Source organism: Lolium rigidum, chromosome 6, assembly GCF_022539505.1.
Source record: "Lolium rigidum isolate FL_2022 chromosome 6, APGP_CSIRO_Lrig_0.1, whole genome shotgun sequence".
NCBI lineage: Eukaryota > Viridiplantae > Streptophyta > Magnoliopsida > Poales > Poaceae > Lolium > Lolium rigidum.
The window spans coordinates 258987904-258999796 of NC_061513.1; positions in this window are offsets into that span (position 1 = coordinate 258987904).

An 11893-nucleotide genomic window follows, 5' to 3' on the forward strand; every position below is an offset into this window, starting at 1 on the left:
GCAAATCATGTATCTACCCCTAACCCTAATTAAACTATGTCTTATGAAGTCAACCATGAAGAGAAGTGGTTTTGGATTTCAAACATTGAGATTTCAAGAACCCCCCAAAAGCTTCATTTTAAAATGACTAAGAAGGATCCATGCTTACCTTTTCATTTTCATGTGTTTTAAACTTGCTTAAATCTTGGTCAAACCTAGGATTTGACCAAGATTCAAATGGGCATAAACATTCAAAAAAAATCAAAAAATGAAAACCAAAGCACATAGCCTAGCTTCTTATGTCATATATATATATACAAGTAAGCATTCAAGTTGATGAACAAGGTCTAGACATATTCAAAACATAAAAGCATGTATCTAACCCCTAACCCTAAACTCTGTCTTACGAAGTCAAGCATGAAGAGAAGTGGTTTTGGGTTTCAAACATGGAAATTTCAAAAACATCCCAAAAGCTTAATTTTAGAGTGAGTAAGAAGGTTTATACATGTGTTCAAACCAGACAAATCATGTATCTATCCCCTAACCATGCATAAACTCTGGTCGATCTTATGAAGTCTAGCATGAAGAGAAGTCGTTTTGGGTTTCAAACATGGAAATTTCAAGAACATCCCAAAAGCTTCATTTTAGAGTGACTAATAAGGATACAAACTTCCCTTTTCATTTTCATGTTTTAAACTTGTTTAAATCTTGGTCAAACCGCCTAGGATTTGACCAAGATTCAAATGGGCATACAAATTCGAAAAAAAAATCAAAAACCAATGCACATAGCATTCTTATGTCATATATATAGTAAGCATTAAAGTTGATAAACAAGGTCTAAACATATTCAAACCAGACAACTCATGTATATATCTACCCCTAACCCTAAACTTTGTCTTATGAAGTCAATCATGAAGAGAAGTGGTTTTGGGTTTCAAACATGGAAATTTCAAGAACCTCCCAAAAGCTTTATTTTAGAGTGACTAAGAAGGATCCATGCTTACCTTTTCATTTTCATGATTTAAACTTGTTTAAATCTTTGTCAAACCTAGGATTTGACCAAAAGATTCAAATGGGCACAAAATTCAAAAAAAGCAGAAAACTGAAAAACCAAAGTACATAGTCTTCTTATGTCATATAGTAAGCACTCAAGTTGATGAATTAACAAGGTTTGGACATATTCAAACCATACAAATCATGTATCTATCCCCTAACCGTAAGCTCTGTCTTATGAAGTCAAGCTTGAAGAGAAGTGGTTTTGGGTTTCAAACATGGAAATTTCAAAAACCTCCCAAAAACTTCATATTAGAGTGACTAATTAAGAGGGATACAAGCTTCCCTTTTTGGTTGCATGTTTTAAACGTGTTTAAATCTTTGTCAAACCTAGGATTTGACCAAGATTCTAGTATATGGGCATAAAATTCAAAAAAAAAACAAAAAAACGAAAAACCAAAGCACATAGTCTTCTTATGTCATATAGTTAGCATTAAAGTTGATGAACAAAGTTTAGACATATTCAAACCAGACAAATCATGTATCTACCCCCTAACCCTAAACTCGGTCTTGTGAATTCTAGCATGAAGAGAAGTCGTTTTGGGTTTCAAACGTTTAAGCCAAAAGCCCCTTTTTCAAATACTTCAGACTTATTCAAATTTGGTTCAAATTTGAAAGACATACAAGTTATAGCACACATAGTGGATACATTTTCACACATACTGCACTAGATAGATGCTAACCCTATAGTTTGAGGCCATTTGGATGAGGTAGAAAAAATTCTTGGATTAGAATCGTGTTGTTCGAACCCCGTAGTTGGATTTTTTTGAACCTTGATCCGTAGTACTCGGGCAAAACCCTAGTTTAACCTATTTAATTATAGATTCGTATATCGATTTTTATACCTTTTTATTATTACTATGCAGCACATGTGTGTTTGCCCGTCTAGCTAGTGAAACTCGGGAGGAAGAGGGATCACTCGGAAGGACAGAAGAAGGGAGAGCATTATGGTGTCTCCCCTTTTTCGGGTGGCGATGTTGACTATTGTGCAGGGTTTGTCAGTGAGCAGGAGGAGGTGCGAGGGAGCGAGCGAGCGAGTCGAGCGAGGCCGAGAATGAGAGAGATTTGTTTTTTTGTGTGTGAGAGGGACAACCGAAGGATCCTGAAGGACCCAGAGACTTCCAATACGCATCCTGATGCGTCTTCTCTTGACAAAGAAGATGGCTGGGAGTTTGCGTACCTATTATTGCACGTGACTTGTGCTCACTGATGTGTGGGACCTCACGCGTGGGCACCACACGTAAGTGACAGACTTGTTGGTGTAAAAACTCGGTTGATTATTATAGTGCATTAGAACAAAGTTTCCTATGGATTCAAGGCTAGGAAATCCAAGTTAACTCATTTACATGACATTATTTTTTTCCATGAAGCAAAGTTAACACATCTATCAATTGGTACATTTTGGAGTGACTAAGAAGGATCCATGCTTACTTATTCGTTTTCACGTGTTAAACTTGTCTAAATCTTGGTCAAACCAAGGATTTGACCAAAAGATTCAAATGGGCATAAAATTAAAAAAAAACAGAAAAATGAAAAACAAAAGCATATAGTCTTATTATTTCATATAGTAAGCATTCAAGTTGATGAATTAACAAGGTTTGGACATATTCAAACCATACAAATCATGTATCTACCCCCTAACCCTAAACTCTGTCTTATGAAGTCTAGCATGAAGAGAAGTCGTTTTGGGTTTCAAACATGGAAATTTCAAGAAAATCCCAAAAGCTTCATTTTAGAGTGACTAATAAGGATACAAACTTCCCTTTTCATTTTCATGTTTTAAACTTGTTTAAATCTTGGTCAAACCGCCTAGGATTTGACCAAGATTCAAATGGGCATACAAATTCAGAAAAAAATCAAAAACCAATGCACATAGCATTCTTATGTCATATATATAGTAAGCATTAAAGTTGATAAACAAGGTCTAGACATATTCAAACCAGACAACTCATGTATATATCTACCCCTAACCCTAAACTCTGTCTTATGAAGTCAATCATGAAGAGAAGTGGTTTTGGGTTTCAAACATGGAAATTTCAAGAACCTCCCAAAAGCTTTATTTTAGAGTGACTAAGAAGGTTCCATGCTTACCTTTTCATTTTCATATTTTGAACTTGTTTAAATCTTTGTCAAACCTAGGATTGACCAAAAGATTCAAATGGGCATAAAATTCATAAAAAATCATAAAAATGAAAAACCAAAGCATATAGTCTTCGTATGTCATATAGCAAGCATTCAAGTTGATAAATTAATAAGGTTTGGACATATTGAAGCCATACAAATCATGTATCTACCCCTAACCCTAAACTCGGTCGATCTTATGAAGTCTAGCATGAAGAGAAGTCGTTTTGGGTTTCAAACATGGAAATTTCAAGGACACACATCCCAAAAGCTTCATTTTAGAGTGACTAAGAAGGATCCATGCTTACCTTTTCAATTCATGTTATAAACTTGTTTAAATCATGGTCAACCCTAGGATTTGACCAAGATTCAAATGTGTAGAAAAATAAAAAAATCAGAAAAATGAAAAACCAAAGTACATATAGTCTTCTTATGTCATATATATAGTAAGCATTAAAGTTGATAAACAAGGTCTAGACATATAGTAAAACCAGACAACTCGTGTATATATCTACCCCTAACCCTAAACTCTGTCTTATGAAGTCAATCATGAAGAGAAGTGGTTTTGGGTTTCAAACATGGAAATTTCATGAACCTCCCAAAAGCTTTATTTTAGAGTGACTAAGAAGGATCCATGCTTACCTTTTCATTTTCATGTGTTTTAAACTTGCTTAAATCTTGGTCAAACCTAGGATTTGACCAAGATTCAAATGGGCATAAACATTCAAAAAAAATCAAAAAATGAAAACCAAAGCACATAGTGTTATCACCAGAATTTGACCGGGTCAGAGGTGGGCCGCGATTAAGATGGGCTTGAGGAATATACATGGAAGGAATACATGAATCGGCCTTGTATACAAAGTTTGGGCTAGTTTGCCCGTGTATCTGTAAATATAGTAGGATACGTGTCGGTTAGATAGAATTTGGCTCGTGCACGGTTGGGATTACTCCCACGTTAGAAAGTCTACGGACTATAAATATGTATCTAGGGTTTCGAAATAAACAACAATCACGTTCACCACAAACCAATCTAGGCGCATCACCAGACTCCCTTGTTTCGAGGGTTTCTTCCGGGTAAGCATCATGCTGCCTAGATCGCATCTTGCGATCTAGGCGAGACACGTTTATTCGTCGTTCATGCGTTGCTCGTCGTCGAAGCCTTGTTGATGGCGAGCAACGTAGTTATCATAGATGTGTTAGGGTTAGCATTGTTTCATCGTATCATATGCTTTCGTCCGTGCAACCCTTAGACGTCTAGCCGCCCTTACACCTATCTTAGGTGTAAGGGCGGCACCTCGCTTGATCATCATTTAGTAGATCCGATCCGTTATGATTGCTCCTTGTTCTTCAAGGATTAGTTTAATATCTGCATAGTTAGGCCTTACAAACGGGTTGAAGGATCCAGTGGCACGTAGGGTGTAGTTTGCTAGCCCTAGACAAGATGTTCCGGGGATCAACTTCATGTTGGTTTTTAGGCCTTGTCTAGGGTCGGTTTATGATCACCGTGCGTGGCCGCCGAGCTCAATCACGCGTAGGATGTTCCGATTATGTGGTGAAAACCCTAAATCGTAGTAGGTCGTTTTAGCTTTATATTGATCAAGCAGGACCACCATGTGATCGTACACCTCGTACAAATCATGGGTGGATCGGCTCCTTGAGCCGATTCACAGGACAACCTGAGAGCCGATCGAGGCTCGTATTTAATGTTTACGTGTATGCCATGCAGGAAACTAAGCGAGGCAAATCCATCACCTTCCTGACCAGGTATAGGTCGGGTGGCACGCCCTGCACCGAAGCATCGTACGTGCGTGCCGAAGCTTTGCGGGCCGTCGCTCGAGGGACCGGGGCCAGCCGCAGTCCCGGGAGCCTCCCGGCTCTACTCGTGTTGCCCGTCGCTGCTCGCCGGTGGGTTTCGACCGCAACACATTTCGGCACGCCCGGTGGGACAGTCTTCGACATCAACTGCATCGCCATCTACATCTGAGATGGCGGAAGGTACTCCAGTCACGTACGAAGATCTGACTGAGGAGCTCAAAAAGAAGTATGACGAGGTCAAAGCGATCCTCGAAGCCGACCTCATCGGCTCTTTCCAGAGAACCCGCTCACATGACATCAGGTGGAAAGGGTTCTCACCTGAAGGCGCGCTCGATGGAGTAGACCTGTCCGCCCCGTCAGAAGAGCGCACCGAGTCTCGCGTCGGGGAGATTAATTTCATGGTAGCTCATTCGCTGCACCGCCATTCCGAGAGCCCGGTGAACACTTTGGAGCGTGTCGCCCTTCGGGTGATCCAGGAAATCATGAGGCATCGGTACTCTCCGTCGGGACCAGCTCTAGGAACTCACCAAGGAGAGATGCCACTCCGGTCCCGACCACCACCGCCATTCGCGTTGGCAGCACCGAAGTGCCGAGTTCACCGGCATACGTCGTCTACAAGATCGGTGGTGACCCTAGTGATTACCGGTTCTTGTATGAGGCGCCTAAGGAGATTCCCCACGGATACACGTGCACATACGTGCCGGATCGCAAGAATCGGGCACTCACGAACCGGACCGCAACAGCAGGGACTTCCGGAACAGCAGGAGGAACGTCGGGAACAGATCTTGAGAAGCAGACGTGGCTAGCTAAGTATGCCACTCCGACAAACCTCCAGAGCTCAACTCCTGCAGTTGGCTCAGAGCTTGAAAAGCAAGCGTGGCTGGCTAAGTATGCCACTCCGGCGAATATTCAGAGTTCGACTCTGCAGCCAGCACCGCGGATCAGATCAGTACAATCTTGAGAGACCAGTTCGGCATGGTGCCGAAAAGGAGGGCAATCGGCTATTCCAAGCCGTACCCCAACGAGTACGAGTTGATCCCGCTACCACCCAAATATCGGCTCCCTGAATTCTCCAAGTTTAGTGGATCAGATGGTTCCAGCTCAATCGAGCATGTGAGCCGATATTTGGCACAACTGGGCACGATCTCAGCATCAGATGAGCTGCGTGTGAGGTTCTTCGCATAGTCCCTCACAGGATCGGCTTTCAGATGGTACACATCGCTGCCACCAGACTCAATCCGGACTTGGAAGCAGTTGGAGGAGCAGTTCCACATGCAGTATCACTCAGAGGCTTCCGAGGCTGGCATTGCGATCTAGCACAAGTACGACAGAAGCGCGGAGAAACAGTGTCAGAATACATCCAGCGCTTCAGGACCGTTAGGAACCGATGCTATTCGGCTCGTGTGACTGAAAAAGAAGCAGTCGAGTTGGCGGTGGTGGGTCTCGCATCACCGATCAAGGATGTGGCCTCCCAAGCAGACTACCCTTCACTAGCGCATATGGTGCAGAAGCTGTCATTATATGAACAGCGCCACCCAGAGGTGTACCAGGATAAATTCAAGCGTGCGGTGGTCCTGGTTGAGGCAAATGAAGATGAAGGCTCTGCGGGAGATCAAGAGGTAGCAGTGGCTGAATGGACTCGGGGGGCAAGCCCCGTGTCCTGCAAATGGGTTAAGCCACAAGGTCCTCCAAGAGGGTTCGACTTCGACGTGACCAAAGCTGAGCAGATTTTCGACCTCTTACTTAAGGAGAAGCAGCTAAAGGTACCCGAAGGCCACAAAATCCCCACGGCGCAGGAGCTGAACGGAAAGCCATACTGCAGGTGGCATAACGCGTTCACCCATGCCACCAACGACTGCAGGGTGTGGCGTCAGCAGATCCAAATGGCGATAGAACAAGGGCGTCTAATTTTCAGCCAGTACGCCATGAAAGTCGACACACACCCCTTCCCCGCCGTTAACATGGTGGAGTGCACTTACCCTGGGAGGTGCCGGCCAGGTTTCTCGTTCAACATCAACATGGTAGGACCTGTGCACCACCCTGGCAAGGATAGAGACGAGGGCAGCTGCTCTCATGACAACGACAAAGAGGAAGCCGTTCCACGCGATCGGCTCCGGCACGATGGCAAGCGCTACATCACGGAGGGAGAAGTGAAGAATGTGAGATATCAGCGACCTCTCTCTGATCACCTCCTCAACAAATACGTGAGTCAATACGACCAACGCCGACGATACAACAACGATGACGAAAGAGATCGTCTGGCTAGCGGGGACGCCAGGAGACATCGTCGGCATGATCGCGACGAGGAGAGATATGAGCGCCACGCCAAGGAAAAGTCAAGAGAGCAAGACGACGTGGATAGGCACTGGGACTGTCCCTTCTTCGGTACACTGCTGGGATTCGAGGAATGAGCCGATTGCCTACAATCGGCAACTGCCTAGAATGTAGACAGAAGAAGACGGATGCAGCTAACGTGTCCGTGTTCAAACGTCTAGGGCCTCTCCCGCCTCGGAACAAGCACGCTGAGTCCTCTCGGGTGGAAGATCTCGAGGAACTAGAGGACGATGATGAAGAGGAAGAAGATAAGTACCACCGGCCAAGGTGGTGCCCTGATGGACTCAGCCGTTCCCAAAAGCGTAGGGTTCAGCGACTACGTGGTTTGGAGGAAGCCGAAAGGTTATACCTGCACACGTTAAGGAAGGCGCGGCCTGATCTGGCCGCGAAAATTCAGCGAACCCCGGACGAAGAAGGTCGGCCACAAAAGAAAGAGTGGCGCCCGGACAAAAGAAAGCCGATGATGAGACATCGGCTGGCACAAACATGGTGTTCATCCTTCCGGCGGAGTTTTGTGCTCCGGAGTTGGACGAAGCACCTGTGGCACAACTTGATCGCGGCCCACGGCCGGTTATCTTTGAGAAGCCACGAGAAAGAAGCTACGGTTACCGAAGGCCCTGTACTTGCGAGGTTATATCAATGGGCAGCTTTGTCAACAAGATGTCGGCGGACACGGAGCGGCAGTCAACATTATGCCATACTCCATGCTACGTCGGTTGGGACGCTCTAGCTCGGATCTGATCAAGACCAACGTTACACTGAGCGATTTCAACGGCCAAGCATCTGAAGTGCAAGGTGTTCTGAACGTGGATCTGACCGTAGGAAGGAAAACCAACCCTACGACGTTCTTTATTGTCGATAGCAAGAGCACCTATGCTGTCCTGCTAGGGAGAGATTGGATCCACGCCAACTGTTGCATTCCATCCACGATGCACCAATGTTTAATACGAGTGGGATGGAGATGAAGTAGAGGTCGTCCACGCAGATGACTCAGCCGAGATTTCAACGGGCGGCATGAACGTTTGGGAGACGACAGGCCAAGAGCCACTCTCAGGCATCAATTTGGACGACTGCGAGCGCATCGACGTGACGAAGGACGGAGTGAGGCTGGTCTTATCCACCGGCCTGACCGTGTAACAAGAAAAAAATCTATGGACGAACGTGGCAAGGCCGATCCTTGTGATCGGCCCCAAAGATCTATGGACAAACGTTGCAAAACCTTCAGTTAGCGATTCAATCAACATGGAGGCCGATTCCAGCAATCGGCCAAAATTATCCTCACCATACGTTCTGCCTGTATTCAACATCGATCTAACGGGCAACGGGTTTACATCGGCTGATGAGCTGGAAGAAGTCAACATTGGTCCTAACGGAGCCGACGTTCAAATACGGTGCCTTGGCTAACTACGAGCCGATATCCGCGAGTTACAGCAGATTCGGCTCGGGGGGCACCTAATCGGATGAACATGTGCGATACATGTGCTGTGAAATATTGGGGGCCGATAGAAAAATCGGCCAGTAAAAAAAAAAATTCTCATGATGTACAGCCGATGCACAGACATCGACTTTAGAGCTAAGAAACAAAGCCGATGCACAGCCATCGACTCTAGTACAAATTACACAGGATCTACCAGCTGCGTGTTCAAGACGCGGGGTTCGGCCAAGTCGGCCTTCAGGTCAGCTTCGAGGCTTTCTGCTTCCTCGAGGGAGTGAACGATGAGAGCTTCCTCAGCTTCAATGAGTTGTTTTGTTGCCCGAACCTTCTCTTCGAGGACCTCCAACCCTTTGCGCAGGGTCGCCAGTTCAGCGAGTCTTCGTCGGAGGTGTCGGTTTTGGCGTACAAGGCAGCCTTTTGCTCATCAAGCCGTTGGCATTTTGTCCGCAATATCGGCTTTCAACGGAAGAAGAGGTGATCGGCTCCGGTGTTTCGCTCGTCGGTTTGGCCAAGTTGGCCACCTTCTCAACTGCACTCGTAGAAGTTGCTAAGGCCAGAGTGGCGGAGGGCATGGGTACCTCCTCGACATCCCCACTGGAGGTGTCATCAGTTTGCAGAGGAAGAGGTTAGCCGATAGGAACGACAAGGGGTCAGCATGCAAAATCAGCCGAGGAGAGGATGGAGCTGCCCTGCCCTTTTTTGGTGGGAGTTTGGGAAACGGCAGGTTCAGGAGCTGACCTTTTCTTGGAAGCCGACGGTGGCAAGTCTGGCTGGCTCTGTATGGTGGCTGTCTCAGAATTGCCTGAGTTCGAGTCCCTTCGACCGAAGCTGTGTGTCCTCGCCACTTGTTCTCGCCTTAACGCGAGGCTCGGGGGGCAGCTGATCTGGTAGACACTCTGTTTTTGGAAGCCGATTGGAGTGTCATCGGCTGGCCCTGCTTCATAACCTTCTTCAAAAGCAGTGATTTGTTGCAGAAGAAGACCACCAGAGCTGCTGAAAGGAATTTGAAGGGGGATCCATCATCATTGACAGGCTCTGGGCCATCTTGTTGCTGCAAAGAAACAGAGCAGGGTTATAAAGCATCACTTGGAAACTATCGCGAGGAGATTTGCGAGCAAGTGGCACCTGTTCGAGAAGTATCAGCTTCAGCGTCAAGTTGTTTCAGCAGCGGTCCTAGGGCTCTCCTGAAGGCATGGGTCTTCCACATTATCCACCAGATCTCAAAGTCATCAGTCGAAGAGATGAAGGATAGATTGTGAGGGACCGATGCGTTGCCATCGGCTCATTGAGCATTGACCAAGTTTGGCCACCTTCTCAACTGCACTCGTAGAAGTTGCTAAGGCCAGAGTGGCGGAGGGCATGGGTACCTCCTCGACATCCCCACTGGAGGTGTCATCAGTTTGCAGAGGAAGAGGTTAGCCGATAGGAACGACAAGGGGTCAGCATGCAAAATCAGCCGAGGAGAGGATGGAGCTGCCCTGCCCTTTTTGGTGGGAGTTTGGGAAACGGCAGGTTCAGGAGCTGACCTTTTCTTGGAAGCCGACGGTGGCAAGTCTGGCTGGCTCTGTATGGTGGCTGTCTCAGAATTGCCTGAGTTCGAGTCCCTTCGACTGAACTGTGTGTCCTCGCCACTGTTCTCGCCTTAACTGAGGCTCGGGGGGCAGCTGATCTGGTAGACACTCTGTTTTTGGAAGCCGATTGGAGTGTCATCGGCTGGCCCTGCTTCATAACCTTCTTCAAAAGCAGTGATTTGTTGCAGAAGAAGACCACCAGAGCTGCTGAAAGGAATTTGAAGGGGGATCCATCATCATTGACAGGCTCTGGGCCATCTTGTTGCTGCAAAGAAACAGAGCAGGGTTATAAAGCATCACTGGAAACTATCGCGAGGAGATTTGCGAGCAAGTGGCACCTGTTCTGCAGAAGTATCAGCTTCAGCGTCAAGTTGTTTCAGCAGCGGTCCTAGGGCTCTCCTGAAGGCATGGGTCTTCCACATTATCCACCAGATCTCAAAGTCATCGGTCGAAGAGATGAAGGATAGATTGTGAGGGACCGATGCGTTGCCATCGGCTCATTGAGCATTGACCAAGTTGACAATCGCTCCTTAGTCGAAGAGATGAAGGATAGATTGTGAGGGACCGATGCGTTGCCATCGGCTCATTGAGCGTTGGCTAAGTTGACAATCGGCAAAGTCAGTATGAGGGGAAATCGGCTAAATTAGCATAAAGGAAATCGGCAAAATCAAATTGAAGGAAATTCTTCATTGATAACGGGATTCCTTACATAAAGAGCTGATTGCTCTCAAAAGGAAGTACCAGGGGATACATTGCCCCATCTACTACTACTGATCCTATGCTAAGGGTCCTATCTATGGGCCGTCGCTGCCCTCGTCGTCGCCGTCGTCGCCGCTGTCGGCGCTACTCCCGGCGGGCTCGTCGTCGCTGCTACCGCGGCCGCCGGCAGGGCCCTCGTTGTCCTCGTCTTCCTCGTCAGCATCGTCGTCGCTGTCGAAGTCGCTGAGGTTCCCCGGCCAGGGGCAGAAGCGCTTGGCCGGCGGTTCATCGGAGGAGGTGTCGTCCTCCTCCTCCTCCTCCTCCTCCTCGAAGGAGGTGAAGTCGTCCCAGGAGAAGCGATCGTCATCGCTCTTCTCCTCCGTTTCCCCGTCGGCAAGGAAGCGGAGGTCACTTTCCCCGTCGGTCGAGGACTTGTCGTCCTCAGACCAGACGGAGAAGTCGTGACTGGACTCGTCCCCGTCTTCTATGGCGCGGCGAATGTAGGCCTCGTGGGCCTCCTCCGGGTCCCACTCCGGCGTCGGCTCGTGGGAGGGGGAGGACTGGGTGGAAAGACCCGACGAGGCAGAGGAGGAAGAAGACATGGTGGCAGAGGATGGCTTTTGGAGTGCTAATGCGAAGGGGATGAAGAAGTGAACTGCGGGATGCGGTTAAAATAAAGGGATATAGTGGAGATTCAATGCCACAGCAGTTTCCGAGGAAGTGGTGCCAAAAGAAAAAAAAATGCCAGGTCACGCGGAGAAGTTGAGGAGGCAAGGCATCATGATGATGGATACTGCAATGGTTCTGCTCTGCCACGACATGACCCGACGAAGAAAAAGCAGAGTGATTTTGGAATTGTCATTTCCAAAACCAGGGGGGCATGTGT